The sequence below is a fragment of the Rhinopithecus roxellana genome, chromosome 12, assembly GCF_007565055.1.
Source record: "Rhinopithecus roxellana isolate Shanxi Qingling chromosome 12, ASM756505v1, whole genome shotgun sequence".
In the NCBI taxonomy this organism is placed as follows: domain Eukaryota; kingdom Metazoa; phylum Chordata; class Mammalia; order Primates; family Cercopithecidae; genus Rhinopithecus; species Rhinopithecus roxellana.
In genome coordinates, this window is record NC_044560.1 from 110,791,045 (window position 1) to 110,809,616 (window position 18,572).

An 18,572-nucleotide genomic window follows, 5' to 3' on the forward strand; every position below is an offset into this window, starting at 1 on the left:
GTGCAAGGAGACCTGAGTGGGCGCGAACGCCGGGGCGGGTGGAAATCCCGCACTTGCTGGGAGCGCCCATGGCGGGGCGGGATGGAATTGGGGCGCGGAGACCCTACCTGGACGCGGAGGCTCTCGGCAGGCCCAGCTGCTCCTGCTGTTATCGGCGCCGAGCCCGGCCGCTCGCACAGCTTCTTGTTGCCCACAGGATTCCTCCGGGGGCTGCGCTGGGAGCCCCGGGGCGCGGCTTCCTCAATCCCCGCCCCCAAGTTTTCTCTGCAGCCTGAAGTCGGGAGGAGCACAGAAGTGGATCCTTCAGGTGGTGGGAAAAGCTGAGCGCGGCGGGCTTAGCTATGACGAAACTGAGATTTCCCGGGCCCACGGGGGCTGTGGCACTCCTGGGCCACCGGCCCGGCCCTTTAGGAGAAGAAGCCTTGGGGTGGAGGAGGGTATCGGGGCGCGACCCTCAGAGACGCTGGGCGCGCGAAAGTCAAGGTGGGGCAGGAGGGGCGCAACAGGACTGGCCTGGGGGGAGGGGGACGACCCTTCCTCCCACGGACACGCGCGCTGCTGTACACTGTGCCGACCTTGGCTGACTTCACTGGCCAACTCCACGTGCTGAAATATGCACATGCAATGCGCTGTGCGGTTTCCATCCACAGCTTAACAGCTGGTGCCAGTTACCCTGCGAAAAGGAGGGGGGCAGCCCCCACAAAAGCACGGGCTTATGGGGCCCCGGTTCCTTCAGTGCTCACCCCACGAAGTGAGGGCTGCCAAACGGCCCCACTCGAGGGCTTACCCGAGGATGGTCTGCGCAGTGGGTGTTTGTTGACAGATAGAGACAACAAAAGAGACTAAGAAGAGGTTTGTTCTATGAACCGTTGAAAGTGAAGCAATCGCAGAGGAGAGTTTCCCAAAGGGCAATCCTGGGGAAAGATGGAGAGGCATGGATTTTTCTTGGATGTGTGCCTCGTCCTGGGGCTCATCCCGCTGAGCATCAAATATTCATTGCAAAAAGAGGAAAAAAAAATAGGCTGCGGACAATGCTGGATGTCTGCTCTCCCCCATGGCCAGAATTAACGGGAGAATTCCTAACCCCTCGTGGTCCTCAGAATCACCTGTCCTATGCACACCCCCTAAACCACTGAAGTCCATTCTGGGAGCGCAGCCAGGGAATGTGTATTTTTAATCAAACCACCTAGGTTACTCTGATGAGTGCAAAGTCAGAGAGCGCGTCTCATGCACTGAGCCTGGCATTATTCTATTAATAAAAAAGGAGAGGAGTATCCTGGGTGTCTTAAGGTGGCCGTTGAGTGGCCTTTGCCTTCTGGCGGGCAGAAAAGCAGACCGAAGGCTCTAAGCACCTGCACCACCGCTGGGCTCAGGATCTGTGCTGGAGAATAGAAGGGCTAATTTAATTATTCATGCCTTTTTAGAGCTATTACATGTGGGAAGGTGGGGCACACTTAGTTTTATTTCAACCAAATACCCCTTATCTCCTTATCAATCGATATTTTTAATGAACATTGGGGATGGGTCATTTGTCATCAGATTGTCTATAATACAGAAAACGATAGACACAACCTAAAAGTTCAAACATGATGAGTTAATAAATAATGGTAAAAATAGACGCTACAATAATATTTAGTGCTGTTACCGCTACGAAGATAAGTTCTACTGACATGGAAATATTTCAGAACACACAAATAATGAAAGGCAGGCCTAGACACAGTGCGAGGCCTGTGCGTGCGAGTGTGTTGTGTGTATGGTCTGCCTACATGTGTAAATGTTTCTGAGCATTTTATTTCCTTTCTTTTGTTTAGTATAGGTAATGCCATTTTCTCTCCGATGACAGGTATTGTTTAGGGAAAAAAATAGTTAATTAAAAACAATAAATTTAGAGTGTCAAACCCCAAGGTTACGGATTTTGTTCAAAAGTTGTCTGTATTAAAGGCTTGGGTCAGGATGGTCACTGACGTCCTCACACATCTGTTTCTTATGAGTTTGGCCCATTGCTCAGTCAGTCAGGAATTAACTATTAATATATACCTTACGTAAGATGGAAAAGAATAGCTATGACTCTTTTTTTTTTTTTGAAAAGTCATGTATTTTAATGGTGCTAAAAATAGAGGTTTTTTTTTTTTTTTTTTTTTAAATTTTGGCCTTAGCAATGATCCTCTAATTCAAAGAGAGATAATCTCATGTGCGTCCGTGTGAAGAGACCACCAAACAGGCTTTTGTGAGCAACATGGCTGTTTATTTCACCTGGGTGCAGGTGGGCTGAGTCCGCAAAGAGAGTAGCAAAGGGAGATAGAGTGGGACTGTTTTTTAGCATTTGGGTAGGTAAAGGAAAATTACAGTCAAAGGGGGGTTGTTCTCTGGTGGGCAGGAGTGGGAGGTCACAAGGTGCTCAGTGGGGGAGCTTTTTGAGCCAGGATGAGCCGGAAAAGGAATTTCACAAGATACTATCATCGCTTAAGGCAAGGACCGGCCATTTTCACTTCTTTGTGGTGGAATGTCATCAGTGAAGGCCAGGCCCCCCGGGAGATGCTCCCCGCGTTCTATTCCGCCCCGCCATGGCGCACCCACCAAACGTTGTGACCTCTCCCCCCTGCGGTCTCCCCTCCCCCGGACGCTGCCCCTGCCCCCACCTGTGGCGCTCCGGGCATCTCTAAAGCCCCCAACCAGAGTCCTCCAACCCACCCGCGAGGCTCCCGCACCAGCAACGAGGCCCCACCAGCAGGGACCCAGCCCACCGGTGGCGGTACCCCCGCATCTGCGGCCTCCCCCACCGCTAGCGCGGCCCCCACATACGACGACTCCCGCGTAGGTGCTCTGCCCACACCCACCACCACCCCCCGCCAGCCTCTGTGCTTTCCCTCCCCTTTCCCTGCTCCTGCCCGGAGCCGCGCCCCCGCACCCGCAGCCCCTCCCGTGCGCCCGGCCCCGCCCGTCACCGCCCATCGGCGCTGGCGCCGAGGGGGGCGCGGGCGGGGCAGCAGTTCGGAGTCCGTTGCGCCGGGGTCCCCATTGCCTGCCACGCACCCGGACTACCGACTCCCCTTGGCCTCCTCGCCATGGACGTGGACGACTCCCGGGCCTGCAAGGGCTCCTTGCGGAAGTTCCTGGAGCACCTCTAACCGGCAACGCCATCGGCGTCCTGACCAGCGGCGGGAATGCTCAAGGTGCGCGCCCCACTCCAGGCGGCGAGGGAGGGACGGACGGACGGAGAGAGGGAGAACAGGGCGAAGGGGATGGACGGACAAGGCAGAAGAGTGGGGGAGCGATGGGAGAACCCGGGGAAAGATGGGGAAGCGATGGGAAGAACCGGGGAGAAGAGCGGGGAAGCGATCGGGAGAACTGTGTGGAAGCTGGTGCCCGGGAGCGGCAGGGCAGGGGTACTGCGGGGCAGCGTGAGCCGGCAAGGCAGCCCCGGGGTCCTTGCCGGGTGGGGCGGAGGAGGAAGGGACATGGCGGTAGGAACTTCCATCCGGAAGATAGTGAGCTTTTCATCCCCTTCGGTTTATGTTTTAAATGGAGCCTGGCAGAGGGGGTCGCCTGGAGCGCCCTCGGGGGTCGTTCTGCCTCTGAGCTGTAGGACGGGGCCAGTCTTCCCCTCCAAAGCGAGAGTACAGCGCGATCACTTCCTAAGTGGCCCCCCGCCCCCAACTCCGCCCCACGCCACCACCTAGCATGTCGAGAAAGAAACGGCCGGATCCCCGCACGCCTCCTGTCGCCTAGTGCCCCGTGCGGTGTGGGCGGGGTCCCGGCTGCTGCAATGCAGGACGCGGCGGGGGTGCTCTGGGTTCCCGCCTGGCGTCTCCGAGGCGGTCCGGCAGCCCCTCGCGTTTCCGCTGGAAGATTTACAAAAAGGGTTTCTTGCGCTCGCATGTGCTGTCACCTTCCGGCTCATGACAAAACTAAAAACTAAAATGGGTCCCAGCCCTCTCCTCCAGCCTCCGTGGACGGGAAGGACCAGAAAGCGGGAACTCCGGGATGTAAGCGGCGCCGCGGCGCGGGCTCTGGGCTTTCTCTGCCCTGCAATGTGGAAACGGCTCTCCAGGAGGGGCCCGAGCCTGGGCCTATGACGCGGGCGCCCCGGGAGGACATTTAACATAGAAGAGCGGGAGGTAATGGAGAGTGCGCGCCCCAGGCCCCAGGGGCACGTAGGGGCGCCTGTGCCAGGGATCAGGAGGGTGAGGCCTTCTTGGAAAGGTAGCCTTGTGAAATCTATCTGAAAGTCACAGATAACTAAGTGTCAAGTCGTCAAAGATATTTAAGTATCCTGAATGAGATGGCTACGGAAAACATGAAAACATCGTACTGGTTAGGTGCATGATGCATCGAAAACATTGTTACCTGCACAGTGGCAGCACTGATATTTGTGGGCTTTTGAACGTGTGGACTGGAGGGTTAAGAGTCCTTCAGTTGGCCGGGCGCGGTGGCTCAAGCCTGTAATCCCAGCACTTTGGGAGGCCGAGACGGGCGGATCACAAGGTCAGGAGATCGAGACCATCCTGGCTAACACTGTGAAACCCCGTCTCTACTAAAAAATATAAAAAACTAGCCGGGCGAGGTGGCGGGCGCTTGTAGTCCCAGCTACTCGGGAGGCTGAGGCAGGAGAATGGCGTAAACCCGGGAGGCAGAGCTTGCAGTGAGCTGAGATCGGGTCACTGCACTCCAGCCTGGGCGACAGAGCGAGACTCCGTCTCAAAAAAAAAAAAAAAAAAAAAAAAAGAGTCCTTCAGTTATGACAGTAGTTTGATTTGAATGTTCTTTTCTTGGCGAATAAAGGCTATACATTGAATGTACCCAGGAAACTAGGAAGGTGAACCCACACGAAGGACACAGGCCTGTGGGCTGCTTCAGGCACCATTAGGGCGTTGTGAGGACTGATCCACGGGCTTCCCGCTCAGTCCCCTGAGAGCCGTGACAGCATCTCTGTTCTGCCTCACACTGGACCCGCTAGTTTCATGTTCTTGTTATGGTTCCGAGGCTACAAGCAGTTGGATTCTGAGAGTCACTCTCTGTCGTCCTCCTCCAGCTGCTTTCAAATGGGTCGTCTCTTTTTTTAGAACTGCTTTTTTCAGCAGTGATTTATGGGGTGAGTTGTAGTGCTGTCCTGAACTGCAGAGGGAGCGCATTGAGGAACCCGGGTTTTGATGCTGTGCACATCAACTGAGTCACCAGCCTAGGGCCCTGTCAGTCCCATTATGAAGTTCATTTCTTGCTCTTCTCATCGTTACTCGACGCCTTAAAAAAAAAACGCAAACTCTTGCTTGCGGTCACTGGCTTAGTTTGGCAAATGGGTGTTTACCCTGTAAAGAGGGGCATTTTGTCCTCTGGACCGTCTAAGGCGCCCTTTGGTGACGTGGTCGGTTTCTGACCACTCTATTCTGTGGGCGTCCTTCCTGCTTCCACCTTCCCTTTCCGAACGCCTCCGCCTCCACGGCTTTAATTTTCCTTCTGTGTGTGTGTCACGCAGAGGTTATGACTATTGTGCCAGTGCCCTGTTTTTTTGTTTGTTTGTTTGTTTGTTTGTTTTGTCTGCTGAGGGCCCAAAACTTGCTACATCTCAAAAGAAGCAATTGCATCCATTTGTTCGCGATGATCATAAGCAGTGCCCTCTAAGGGAGACTAATTTGTTAACCCGTCTGCTGTGGGTAGAAAGACAGTGGTGGCCGCGGAACGAGGGCTCTGCCTCTTCGGAGCCTGCACAACCGTCCTGCTTTTTTCTTCAATATCCAGTAGGGGGGTTAATTTTAATAAGCCCTTGAAACCAACAAAGCAGAAAGTGCAAAGACATTGAGTTCTGAGATTTAAAATTACAACCAGCAGCCTCTCATTCTTCCTTCACTGGGGGTTGCTGCTTCGTTTTGGGGCTGCAGGGTATGTTTGGCAGCGACATCTGCCCTTTGCGCTGTGCGACTCATGAATTGAGATAGTTCTTTCCTAAGTGCTTTGTGCAGTAGGTATGAAAATGGGGAAAGAGGGAGCACTGTCCGGGGTGGAGAGGCGTGGAGAGACGCTGTGATACACAGCGGGTCCTTTTCTTCTGGGGTCCTGGTTTTAAATCTATTCTTTTTTTTTTTTCTAGAAGGTTGAAAGATCGTTTTTGTGTCTTCATTAAAAGATTGAAGACTGTGGGCCAGACCCAAACTAATTCCATTGGCATCAGAGAGAAGGATTCTTTACATATTTATCTATAGGCATACTTGATTTTTTTTTTTTTTGGCTGAATTGTCATCTGGTTAGTCAAATCATACATTAGAGGAGTAATATTAAAAATTAAAAAATAAAATATGTATCTGTAAACCTATCCCTCTTCCATTCCATTTGTCTCTGTGTAATTTTAGAACCTTGAGCCATAATGTACATAGGGTTTATATTCTTTTAATATCTTGCTACTTCATTGTTTTAATGTTTAATCTTTGGGTTGATGTATCACGGGTTACTTGACCATTTCTTTTTTTTTTTTTTTTTTTTTTTTTTTTGAGAGGGAGTCTTGCTCTGTCGCCTGGGCTGGAGTGCAGTGGCACGATCTCAGCTCACTGCAAGCTCCGCCTCCCGGGTTTATGCCATTCTCCTGCCTCAGCCTCCGGAGTAGCTGGGACTACAGGCGCCCGCCACCTCGCCCGGCTATTTTTTTGTATTTTTAGTAGAGATGAGGTTTCACCGTGTTAGCCAGGATGGTCTCGATCTCCTGACCTCGTGATCCGCCCATCTCGGCCTCCCAAAGTGCTGGGATTACAGGCTTGAGCCACCGCGCCCGGCCAGTTGACCATTTCTTACAGGGGTTTGGGTTAGTTTGTTTTTTTCCTTTAACTCTAATGTAAATTTGAGTGTTTGGCTGGTAGTTTTAGCAGGATTTAAGGCAGAGCCTCAGTTAGTGCCGTGGATCGATCTATGGTCCCTACTTTGAGGAGGGAGGTGGCAATCTGCCCTTTCTTCTAAAATGGATATGTTAAATCACAACGGACATTTACTTGATTTTGAGCACTTGGGACTCCCCTGGGGTTCACTGGTATTGCAAGGTCAGTACTGGGGATCTCCTGCTGGAGAGGCCCCCAGTGTGCCCAGCACAGGGTCCTGAGCACATTTCTGCAGGACAGAAGCCCTGCACTTTGTCCAAACTCCAGCAGCCCTCACTCTGGGAAGAACTGGCTGCTCCAGGAATGAGGCCTATGCTCTGAAGCCCACAGTCAGCAGACCAGCAAAGGTCAGCACAGACGTACATTATGGCTCAAGGTTCTAAAATTACACAGAGACAAATGGAATGGAAGAGGGATAGATTTACAGATACATATTTTATTTTTTAATTTTTAATATTACTCCTCTAATGTATGATTTGACTAACCAGATGATAATTCAGCCAAAAAAAAAAAAAAACATCAAGTATGCCTTACATGAATCATTCATTTAACAAGCATTCATGGAATACACACTCCGTGCAGTTGGAACTTAGAGTGGAAGGCCATCAGCTCACTGTTGTCTGAGCAGAGCTTGGTCTCTGGCTCCCTGTTGTAGTCTCCGCTCCTAGGAGGTGCAGTGTGATTGTTGGGGAACCCTCCACAGGCACAGTTGCTGAACAAGGACCCCTCCCAAGGGTGTCAGCCCTGGGCCCTGAGCTCTGAAGAGGAGGAAGGCATTTCTAGGGCCGACTTCCCTTCTGGATACTGAGCTCTGCAGAGAGAGAAACTCTTCCACATTCACTGCAGTAAAGTTCATAAAACAAAGAACACTTTAGAGACTGGGGCCTGCATTCCCCAGAATTTCCATGGCCACAGGTGGTGGCTGCACCATGCGACTGGAGTCTGCATTCCCCACAATTTCTGTGGCTGCAGGTGGTGTCTGCATCACGCAACTGGTGTCTATGTTCCCTGGAATTTCTGTGGCCATAGGTGGTGGCTGTACCATGGGAATGAGGATCTGTGTTCCCTGGAATTTCCATGGCCATAGATGGTGGCTGTACCATGTGTCTGAGGGTCTGCGGTCCCTGGAATTTCTGTGGCCGCAGATGGTAACTGTACCATGTGACTGAGGGTCTGCATTCCCTGGAATTTCTGTGGTCGCAGATGGTGGCTGTACCATGCAACTGGGGCCTGCATTCCCTGGAAATTCCGTGGCCACAGGCGGTGGCTGCACCATGCTCGGGTCCTGTCTCAGGAGTTGGTGCCATTCTCTCTGTTACTCCCTCACCTGACACAGAGCGGCAGTTCCTGGCCTTATCACTCCCAGGAAACACACAGGCATCTGTTTTGGATCCTTGTTTTATTTCCCCATCATCTTTGTCATCAAAGGGAAATTCATATCCCCATGAAGCTGAAAATGGTGTGGGGCCCCCTGGTGGTCTTTCCAAGGCATCATCAGCAGGTAAACTAGACCTTATGGGCCAGTGTACCTGAAATGAAAACAGAAAGGTAAGTCGTGTCACTAAGCTTTACTGGGAGATTCAGGGTCTTTGTCAGCGACAGAATCATCCAAAGTAAGTTGTTTGTTCACTGCAGATCCACACGGTTAGCTGTGTCGGGATTAAACTTACCCAGTGTCGACAGAGTGTAGCTTAATCCTCACAGAAGGGTGTCAAGTACGTTGAAGAACAGCTGCCGAGCCTGCTATTGTTGGGAGAGGGGCAGGTGTGGCTCTCGCTTAGCCCAGTGCTGAAGGAGGCCGGGCTCACGTCAGGCCATTCGTGTGAGCGAGCTGGATTTTTAGCACGCTGGGATGATAAAGCACAAACATCTATTTTTAACTTATGGGTGACCTTCTTCTGTACTGCTTGAGTCTCTGTGGACCTTTCTCTGTTTCCTTCCTAAGGAGTCTGTGCCAGGGTCCCAGGCGTTCTCTGGGCTGTACCTCCGTGCCTGCCCACTCGGGAGCCTCCTCCTGGTGGCTGTGGGACTGGGCTGGGCCCACACTCTCAGCATCATCCGGGGTAAGCAAGCCCGTCCCTCTGCACCTCAGTGTCCCCAGCTGCTGAACAGGGCTAATCAACTGGCTGTCAGGATTAATGGGGTTCAGATGCGCTCATCTCATAGCCCTGCTTGGTAAACAGCCACTTCCACTCTGTCCTCCAAAGTGCTACTCTAGACTTTTTCTTTACCTCCATTTAGCCAGGTGATTCGAGGTGACAGTGACTATCAAGAGGGACGTACAGAGGAAATCAGTGGAAGAGAGCTCGAGGAGCAGACATGGGCGCAGGGAACACAGTACGGGGAGCACGGGTGCAGGGAGCACAGGCATGGGGAGGATAGATAGGTGTGGGGAGCGTGGGTGTGGGGATCGTGGGTGTGGGGAGCACGGGTGTGAGGAGCACAGGGGTGGGGAGCACGGGTGCGGGGAGCATGGGTGCGGGGAGCACGGGGGCCGGGAGCACAGGGTATGGAGAGCATGTGTGTGCTTGCTCTGCTCTGACAGATGCTGCCGAGCACGTACTCTGTGCTCAGATGGGTCAGAGCCTCAATGCCTCTTTTTTAAAAAAAAGTCTTTCTTTTTTTAAAGATAGGACTTCCCTCTTCCTGGTGGCCCCTTTTAGTCGATCCTCTTTTAAGCCTGCTTTTCCAGAGGAAAGCTAGGAAGGATGGCCTCTGTAGGTTCCAGTCTGGGCATATCTGGAAGAATGGCCTGTTTTAGGGTTGAGTCTGGCGTATCTGGGGACATCTTTGAACCTCTGCTCAGAGTCCCAGAGCCACCTGTAGAGGCTCCCCAAATGTCTGCTGGGACTTTCCCCTCTGCTCGGGGATGATGAAGAGCTGAACCTCACCCTGCCACGACCTCTGGGGTCCTCCTTCCTGGAGGGCAGTGCCTTGGTGGCCAGTGTGTGTAGGAGGCTGGGCTGGCACCTTCGGGCTATGCTCTGCAGCGGGGGCTCGTGACATGGGGCATTCTTGTGTTCTGCATCGGGACTGGTGACGTGGGGCATCGTCGTGCACCGTGGACCACATGGGGTGCACAAGAGCCAGACAACTCCTGGAATTCGGAGCCTGGCTCTGTCTCAGGTCACCCACATGTCTGTGGCACTTCTGGGGGATTGTGGGGACCGTACGAGTGTGTGTCCCCACCCTCACTGGCTGGACACCTGTGCCAGGCTGGAGCTTTATGTGTCACCATCCCCTGTTTCGAGTTGTGTGAATATTTATTTTCATTACCTACTCTCATAAGCTTTCCTTTTTTAAAAAAAATTCAGAGACAGACTTTGAAGTCCCCTGGCCCCACCCTCTGTGGACCTAATGGTATTGCAGAAATTATGGCTTCAATTATGTATAATAACTGGGGTTACTTTATTTTTTTTATTTTTATTTTTTTTTGAGGCGGAGTCTCGCTCTGTCGCCCAGACTGGAGTGCAGTGGCGCAATCTCGGCTCACTGCAAGCTCCGCCTCCCGGGTTTACGCCCTTTTCCTGCCTCAGCCTCCCGAGTAGCTGGGACTACAGGCACCCGCCACCTCGCCCGGCTAGTTTTTTGTATTTCTAGTAGAGACGGGGTTTCACCATGTTAGCCAGGATGGTCTCGATCTCCTGACCTCGTGATCCGCCCGTCTCAGCCTCCCAAAGTGCTGGGATTACAGACTTGAGCCACCGCACCCGGCCAACTTTAAAAGTCATGTAAAGGAACAAGGGGGAGTGGCCATTTCAAGCGGTACATCGTGCTGGATTCTTAAGTGAACATTATCAGGCTTTCAACACATTTTCTCTTTTTATTGACTTTGGAGAATATAATGGATGCTCAGAAGCTGTTGGAGTTTAGTAACAGGAAGTCATCCTTAAGGAACTATTTAAGCAAGGGGACAGTTGGAGTAAATGTAAGTTATGAACACACACTTATTCCAAATCAGAGAAATAAAAGCATCCACTGTGCTGGGGTTGAAACTTGGTTGCTAGTGTGTCTTTCCTGCCCACAGTGACTGTGGCAGTGCTGTGGGCAGGAAATTCTGGAAAGAAGACTTGGTGCCAGTGGTAGTTTTTGTGACGATTCATTTGCTTTCAGCTCAAGTGACCATAGTCTTACTTGCAAATGGCTGGGTCTCCACCAATGGACCACGACATTGACATAGGACAAATAAGAAATGGCCCTTGGGTTTTTAACAACTATTATTCTTAATGGACACGTTACAATACATATCCATGGGATACAGTGTGATATTTCAATACATGTTTATCATGTGTAATTAGCAAATGAGGGTAATTAGCATGTCCATCTTCTCAAACATTTGTGATTTCTGAATGCTGGGAATATTTAAAATCCTCTCTTCTAGCTGCTTGAAAATATACAATAAATTATAAAGTATAGTCACTCTACAAGGCTATAGCACACTAAACCTCATTTTTACTATCTAGATGTAATTTTGGATCCATTAGCCAACCTCTCCCTTTCTGCCCTCCCGCCGCCCTTTCCTGTCTCTAGATTCCACTGTTCTACCTTCAGAGGGTAGAATATCATTTTCCTCATAGAAATCTTTAACCCTCTTGGTTAGACTTCTTCTGAGGTATTTTCAGTTTTATTTGATATTTTTGTAGCTAAATTGGATTGCTTTCTTGATTTCTTTTTCCACTGGCTCATTGTTAGTCTATAGAAATGTTACTGAGTTTTATATGTTTATTTTGTATTCTGCAACTTTACTGAATTTGTTTATCGGTTCAAAGGGATTTTTGCTGGAATCTTTTTTTTTTTTTAAATATATAAGAGCATATTGTCTGAAAACAGACAATTAGAGTTCCTCCTTTCCACTTTGGGTGCCCTTGATTTCTTTCTCTTGCCTAACTGCTCTTGACTAGGACGTTCAGTGCTGTGTTGGATAGGAGTGGCACAAGTGGGCGTCCTTGTCTTGTTACAGATGTCAGAGAAAAAGCTCTTAGTGTTTCCCCATTCACCATTATGTTAGCTGTGGGTTTGTCACATATAGCCTTTATTGTGTTGAGGTATGTTTCCTTCAGTGCCTAGTTTGTTGAGAGTTTTTTTGTTTTTGAGACGGAGTCTCACTCTGTCACCCGGGCTGGAGTGCAGTGGCCGGATCTCAGCTCACTGCAAGCTCCGCCTTCCGGGTTTTCGCCATTCTCCTGCCTCAGCCTCCTGAGTAGCTGGGACTACAGGCGCCCGCCACCTCGCCCGGCTAGTTTTTGTATTTTTAGCAGAGACGGGGTTTCACCGTGTTAGCCAGGATGGTCTCGATCTCCTGACCTCGTGATCCGCCCGTCTCGGCCTCCCAAAGTGCTGGGATTACAGGCTTGAGCCACCGCGCCCGGCCCATCATACTTTAGAAACCGTGCGTGTACTGTTTTGTATTTCATACTTAGAATCTGTACAGTGTGTGTTGTATGAATGTGTTGTCTGAGTGTGTTGTGTTGTATGCAAGTTGCATGGGTTGTTTGTGTGTTGTGTGTGTATATTGTGTTCAGCTGCATTGATTGAGTGTTGTGTGTTGTATGAGTGTGTCGTACGTGTGTTTGTGAGTTGCATGTGTTGTGTGTTGTATGAGTGTTGTGTGTTGTGAGTGCATTCTTCATGTATTTGTGTTGAGTTGCATGTGTTGTGTGTATGTTGTATGTGTTATATGTTGCATGAGTGTGTTGTACATGCGTGTTGTGTTGTGCGTGAGTTGCATGTGTTGTATGTGTTGTATGAGTGTGTTGTATGTGTATGTTGTGTTGTGAGTTGCATGTATTGTGTGTATGTTGTATGAGTGTTGTGTTGTATGAGTGTGTTGTACGTGAATGTTGCATTGAGTTGCGTGTGTTGTGTGTGTTGTACGTGCATGTTGTGTTGAACGTGAGTTGCATGTGTTGTACGTGAGCTGTATAAGTGTGTTGTTTGTGTGTGTGGTGAGTTGTATGTATGGTGTGTATGTTGTGTGAGTGTTGTGTGTGCATGTTATGTTGTGAGTTGCGTGTGTTGTGTGTTGTATGAGTGTGTTGCATGTGCATGTTGTATATGAGTTGTGTGTTGTGTATGTATGAGTGCTGTACGAGTGCATTGTAGGTGCGTGTTGTATTGTATGTGAGTTACGTGCGCTGTATGTGTGTATGAGTGTGTTGTACATACATGTGTTGTGAGTTGGATGTATTGGTTATGTGTTGCGTGAGTGTGTTATAAATGCCTATTGTGTTGTGAGTTGCATGTATTGGGTATGTGTTGTATAGGTTGTATGTGTTTTTGTGCATTGTGTGTTGTGAGTGTTGTATAAGCGCATTGTACATGCGTATTGTGCTGTTTGTGAGCTGCATGTTGTCAGTGTGTGCCGTGTGAGAGGCGGGGCATCCACATGACTGCTCCTCAGCGAGTCCTGCCTTGCAGCCCCTTCCGAGCTTGTATCCTCCCGAGCAGCCTAGAAGCAGCAGCAGGTTTGCCTCTGCCCCTCCCCAGGAGGCCTCAGCCAGATCCTGCGCTCAGCCCGCTGCTGGGCGGCCTCTCTTGTCTCTCTCGTCGTCCTCCTGCGCCTCCTCCTTCTCGGAACCTGCATCCTTCTTCTGTGCTCCCTGGCAAACCACACCTGGGATGTGGGAGTTCAGGCTCTCCTGGAAGCCGTTTGTTCCTCTCTGAAGAGCGCCCCCCTTGACTGGCCGTGAGCAGCTGGAGTGGATTGCAGGGAAGGGAGGTGGGTGTTCCTGTAAAGACGCCTGGGTCTTACCTGGGGAGAACGGAGCCTGCGCTGGGCAGGCCGCCCTCCTGAGGAAGGGGACGGGGCGGGAGGAGCCTCTCGTGGACAAGGGGCCCACCTCCTGCCCTCCTTCCCTCTATCCCAGTCTGTTGTGAGGGAGGGCGGGGCCCAAGGTGATTTCTATGCAGATCTTCAATTATCCAGGCTGTGAAACAAATACTTCTGTTTTTAAGATCAGAGGAAATCTCCTTTTGTTTGTCTGCCTTTTATTTTATTTTATTTTATTTTACTTTTTTTGAGAAGGTGTTTCCCAGGCTGGAGTGTGGTGGCGCGATCTCAGCTCACTGCAACCTCCACCTCCCGGGTTCAAGCAATTCTCCTGCCTCAACCTCCTAAGTAGCTGGGATGACAGGTGCCCGCCAACACATCCGGGTAATTTTTGTATTTTTAGTAGAGATGGGGTTTCAGCATGTTGGCCAGGTTGGTCTTGAACTCCTGACCTCAAATGATCCATCCACCTCGGCCTTACAAGGGATTGGGATTACAGGCGTGAGCCACCGCGCCCGGTCCATCTGCCTCTTAGTTAGAACATGTATATTTAATGTTTTAAATTTCTGTTTTCCGGGTCAGAACAGTAGCGTTTCTTTTTCCTAGTGTTGCTATGAATGTCCTTTACGATTAGGAGACTGGGCTGGCTGCCCACTGGAGAGTGGTATCACTGGGTCATGGTCACCATCTGCCCCAGCAGGGTCCAGAGTGTTTAGAGTCTTTCCTGGGCGTAGATACCCTTTTGTCTGACGTTCAGATAAAACCAATCACCATATTCAGTGAATCAAAGAGATCAGAGCTGGGAACGGTTAGTGCACATCCATCTCTCCCGAGAGTGTTCACGCCTCTTCCACGCGGGGCTAGGCTGCTGCTGAGCGTGGTTCTACTGGCTGTGGGTGTGGCGTCTTTCCTCAACCACAGCCATCGCAGGCCTGCCACAGTTTTGATTCTTCTAGAAGAGAATGGGCAGGCAACACAAGAGAAACAAGATATGTTAGATTTGAAACCTTTAAAAATTATTTCCTCAAACACTGTGTTTATTTTTTGCCCATACCTAATTTGATAGCAATTTAGAAAAGATTAAAACGAAAAAAATTTCCCCTCTATGAAGTCTTTGAAAGACATCCAACTTAGTTTTCATACAATGATTGTCTCTTTGGAGTCATACTTTATTGGTTTCAGTAATGTGTAACAAGTACACCGGCATAAACAGATTTAGGCGCAAACAGCTGCTTCATGATTATAGTTCAGCTGGCGGGGCCCAGCTGTGGGGGTGCAGCCTGCGCCTGTCTGTGCGTCAGTGGGGCTGGTCACCTTGAGCATCTGGGAGTGTCTGGGTAAGTGAGGTCTGGGCAAGGCAGCATCCACACATCTGTGTAGTTCTCACTTTGTCCACGTTATCCAGCAATGCCACAAATTCTCAAGTAAGTGTTCTCCAAGTGCATATTCAGTTAGTGTTTGGAAAGTGCATAGGTACCTCATGCAGCGCCTTCAGGAGGAGCTAGGAGTCCAGGAATGAGAGCAGGTGTGAGGCCTGTACTCTCTTTGCATAGATAAAATATACATGTGCATATCTGAGGCCAGAAAGTTAGATTGGGGCCAGAATGTGGAAGTCCTTACCTGTCGGATACTAGGGAGCCACTGAGGGTTTCGGAGAGAATCGCGCCTCTGATATGCGGCATGCCATGGAGCCGGTGGGGGGACAGAGCAGTCTCATACTGGGCACTCGCCCTGGCGAGAGGAGGAGAGAAGGCAGCCAGTGAGCTGAGGGATTCGGTGCCTGGGTCAGGAGGGGAAGAGGGAGTGCAGGAAGGGGGATGAAGCTGCGAGTCTGCACCCCATGGTCGGCGTTGAGCTTTGCTGGAAATCAGGAGGAGAAGCAAGTGTGGATCTGACTCGGAGATACTTAGAGACACCACTGCAAGCTGCGAGTTTGGAAATACAGGAGGAGGCTTGGGGAAAATCTGGAGCAGGGTGCATTTGGGAGCCTCTTAGCGATTCTCCTGCCTCAGCCTCCCAAGTAGCTGGGGTTACAGGTATGCGCCACCACACCTGGATAATTTTGTATTTTTAGTAGAGACGGGGTTTTTCCATGTTGGTCAGGCTGGTCTCGAACTCCCGACCTCAGGTGATCCGCCCGCCTCGGTCTCCCAAAGTGCTGGCATTATAGCCGTGAGCCACCACGCCCAGCATCATTTCCAGTGTTTTCTATGTTTCCTAGGAAAGTTTTGCTTCTAGAAGATTTCAGAGGGCAAGAGAATAAAGGTACAGAGTGCAGTTTTTCACATGTGATTCTGAGTGTGTATACACAGATTTAATCTTTTAATACATCAGGAATTGATTATACAATATAATGCAGGATGTCAGACTTGTTTCTATCCAGGAATAAAACCAATTGTGCCAGAAGTAACTATTATTCACCTTTCTCCTGCTGAATTAAAATACTATCAGTTGTATATTAAATGCTATACATCTATTTCTGTTCTCCATATTCTAGCAATCCTCGACACTTTTCAGTAGCTTTTATTACTTGGAAATAAATGTGTTAATATATAGTTTATTATTTGCAAATAAAGACATGTTTCTTCATGAGAATTTTTGATGTACTCATTTTCCAATGAAAAACACATTAGGATTATATTTTGAATTTCTTCAGTTTTAAATACAGAGTATCCTAAATGAATAAACGATTGACGCTGAGTGGATATTCATTAACACATCTTGAGGTTTCTTTTATAACTCCTCATCCTCCTGACCCTCTAATATCTAATAATAACACTATCTACTGTAATGTCCCACAATACTTAAAATATGCTAGTAATATTTGAAAATTTATTAGGGTTCTGCTTATAAGGTGATAGATTCTTTTGGGCTCTATAGTTACATAATCTGCAGATAAAGGTGACATACCTATCACAATATTTTTATATCTAATTTTATTGTATTTATTTTATTTTATATTTATTTTGAGACGGAGTCTCCTCTGTCGCCAGGCTGGAGTACTGTGGTGTGATCTCGGCTCACTGCAACCTCCGCCTCATGGGTTCAAGTGATTCTCCTGCCTCATCCTCCCGAGTAGCTGGGACTACAGGGACCCGCCGCCACGCCCAGCTAATTTTTGTACTTTTAATAGAGATGAGGTTTCACCATGTTGGCCAGGGTGGTCTTGATCTCTTGACCTTGTGATCCGCCCGCCTTGGCTTCCCAAAGTGCTGAGATTACAGGCGTGAGCCACTGCGCCAGGCTCATCTTATTTTATTTTCTTATTGCATGTGCAGACCACAGACCTGGTGAGAGTGGGTATTGGGCAGCACTTTCTTTCTTTCTTTTTTTTTTTAAACCATATTTCACTCGTTTTTTACAAAAGAGCCAGTTTTGAGATGTTTTTTTCTTCTTCCTATTTTCAGCCCTACTCTTGTTTGTGTTTTATAAGAGAAATGACTTATTGCCTTGGTAAAATGTGTTAAAACAGTGTGTATATTACCTCCCTTCATTGGACCCTTAATGTCTCCATGATCTCTAATACAGCCTATGATTTTCTATTCCTACTTTATAGAAAATAGATTTTCTATTCCTATTTTCATTCCTGTGCCCAGTTCTCCCCTGAAATACATCCCAATATCTCGAGTTCAAATGCAACTTTAGGATGTGCATTTTTACTCCAGATTCAAGATGCCTCCTTCAATAAGTCATTACCAACAAAGATGCTGTGTTTCTCAACTAGCCTAGAAATCAGGGGCAAGGTATGACTGACTACTATCCACAGAAAATGACACTGTTCCTACCACTGCCACCTGTAAACCTAGCATCACCTGTCACCCAGATGGAAGCCCCATCATCCCTGTTCTTTTATGTCATTGTCTTGCTGCACTGAGATGGGTGTGTTTGAGTGGTGGAGCCTCAGTTCCTTGCCTGTGCATTAGCTGCCAGGGAGGCTGGAATGTATTTTCAGTTTATCTAGTCAGAATCAGCCTCTGCTTCTTAAGGATGGATGTTTGCCATCATAGCAAATATTGGGCAGCCAGATAAATGAACAGTGTTCACAGGATGGCATTCCATCAATACGCATAATTCTTCTCATAACTGAAACTTAAACATCATCGAAAATAATATAGCCATTCCTCATTCAACCAAAAATATGATCTGTGAGGATTCTGTGTAGACATTCTGTAATCTTACTCTAAGTGTAAACTACAGAAATAAACAACAGTTTCGATGCAATCCCTATAAAAATACCAATGACATTATTCACAGAAATAGAAAAAATAACCCTAAAATAGCCACAAAAGACCCAGAATATCCAAAGCCATCCTAAGCAAAAAGAACAAAACTGGAGAAATCACATTCCCTGACTTCAAATTATACTACTGAGCTATAGTAACCAAAACAGCATGGTACTGGCATAAAAACAGACACATCAACTGATGGAACAGAATAGAGAACCTGGAAATACATCCATACATCTACAGTGAACTCACTTTCAACAAAGGTGCCAAGAACATACATTGGGGAAAGGATAGTCTCTTCAGTAAATGGTGCTGGGAAAACAATATCCACATGCAGACTGGAACTAAACGCCTACGTCTCACCATATAGAAAAATCAAGTCAAAATGAGGCTGGACATGGTGTTCACGCCTATAATCCCAGCACTTTGGGAGGCCGAGGCAGGTGTATCAGCTGAGGTCCGGAGTTTGAGACCAGCCTGGCCAACACGGAGAAACCCCATCTCTACTAAAATACAAAAATTAGCTGGGCGTGATGGCATGTGCGTGTAATTCCAGAAACTCTGGAAGCTGAGGCAGGAGGATCGCTTGCACCTGGAAGACGGAGGCTGCAGTGAGCCAAGGTCACACCACTGCACTCCAGTCCGGGCAACAGAGCAAGACTCTCAAAAAACAAAACAAAACAAAAAACCGCTGGGCACGGTGGCTCATGCCTGTAA

General features: G+C 49.0%; 1 protein-coding gene across 1 annotated transcript in view; it reads left to right on the plus strand.

The window, feature by feature from the left end:
- Window positions 1-2,529: 2,529 nt before the first annotated feature.
- ZFP82 (ZFP82 zinc finger protein) overlaps window positions 2,530-18,572 on the plus strand; it is a 66,006-nt gene continuing 49,963 nt past the window's right edge. Inside the window, exon 1 of the mRNA XM_030942415.1 lies at window positions 2,530-3,173. The gene's annotated coding sequence lies outside the window, so the exon portion shown is untranslated. The remainder of the gene's footprint in view (window positions 3,174-18,572) is intronic.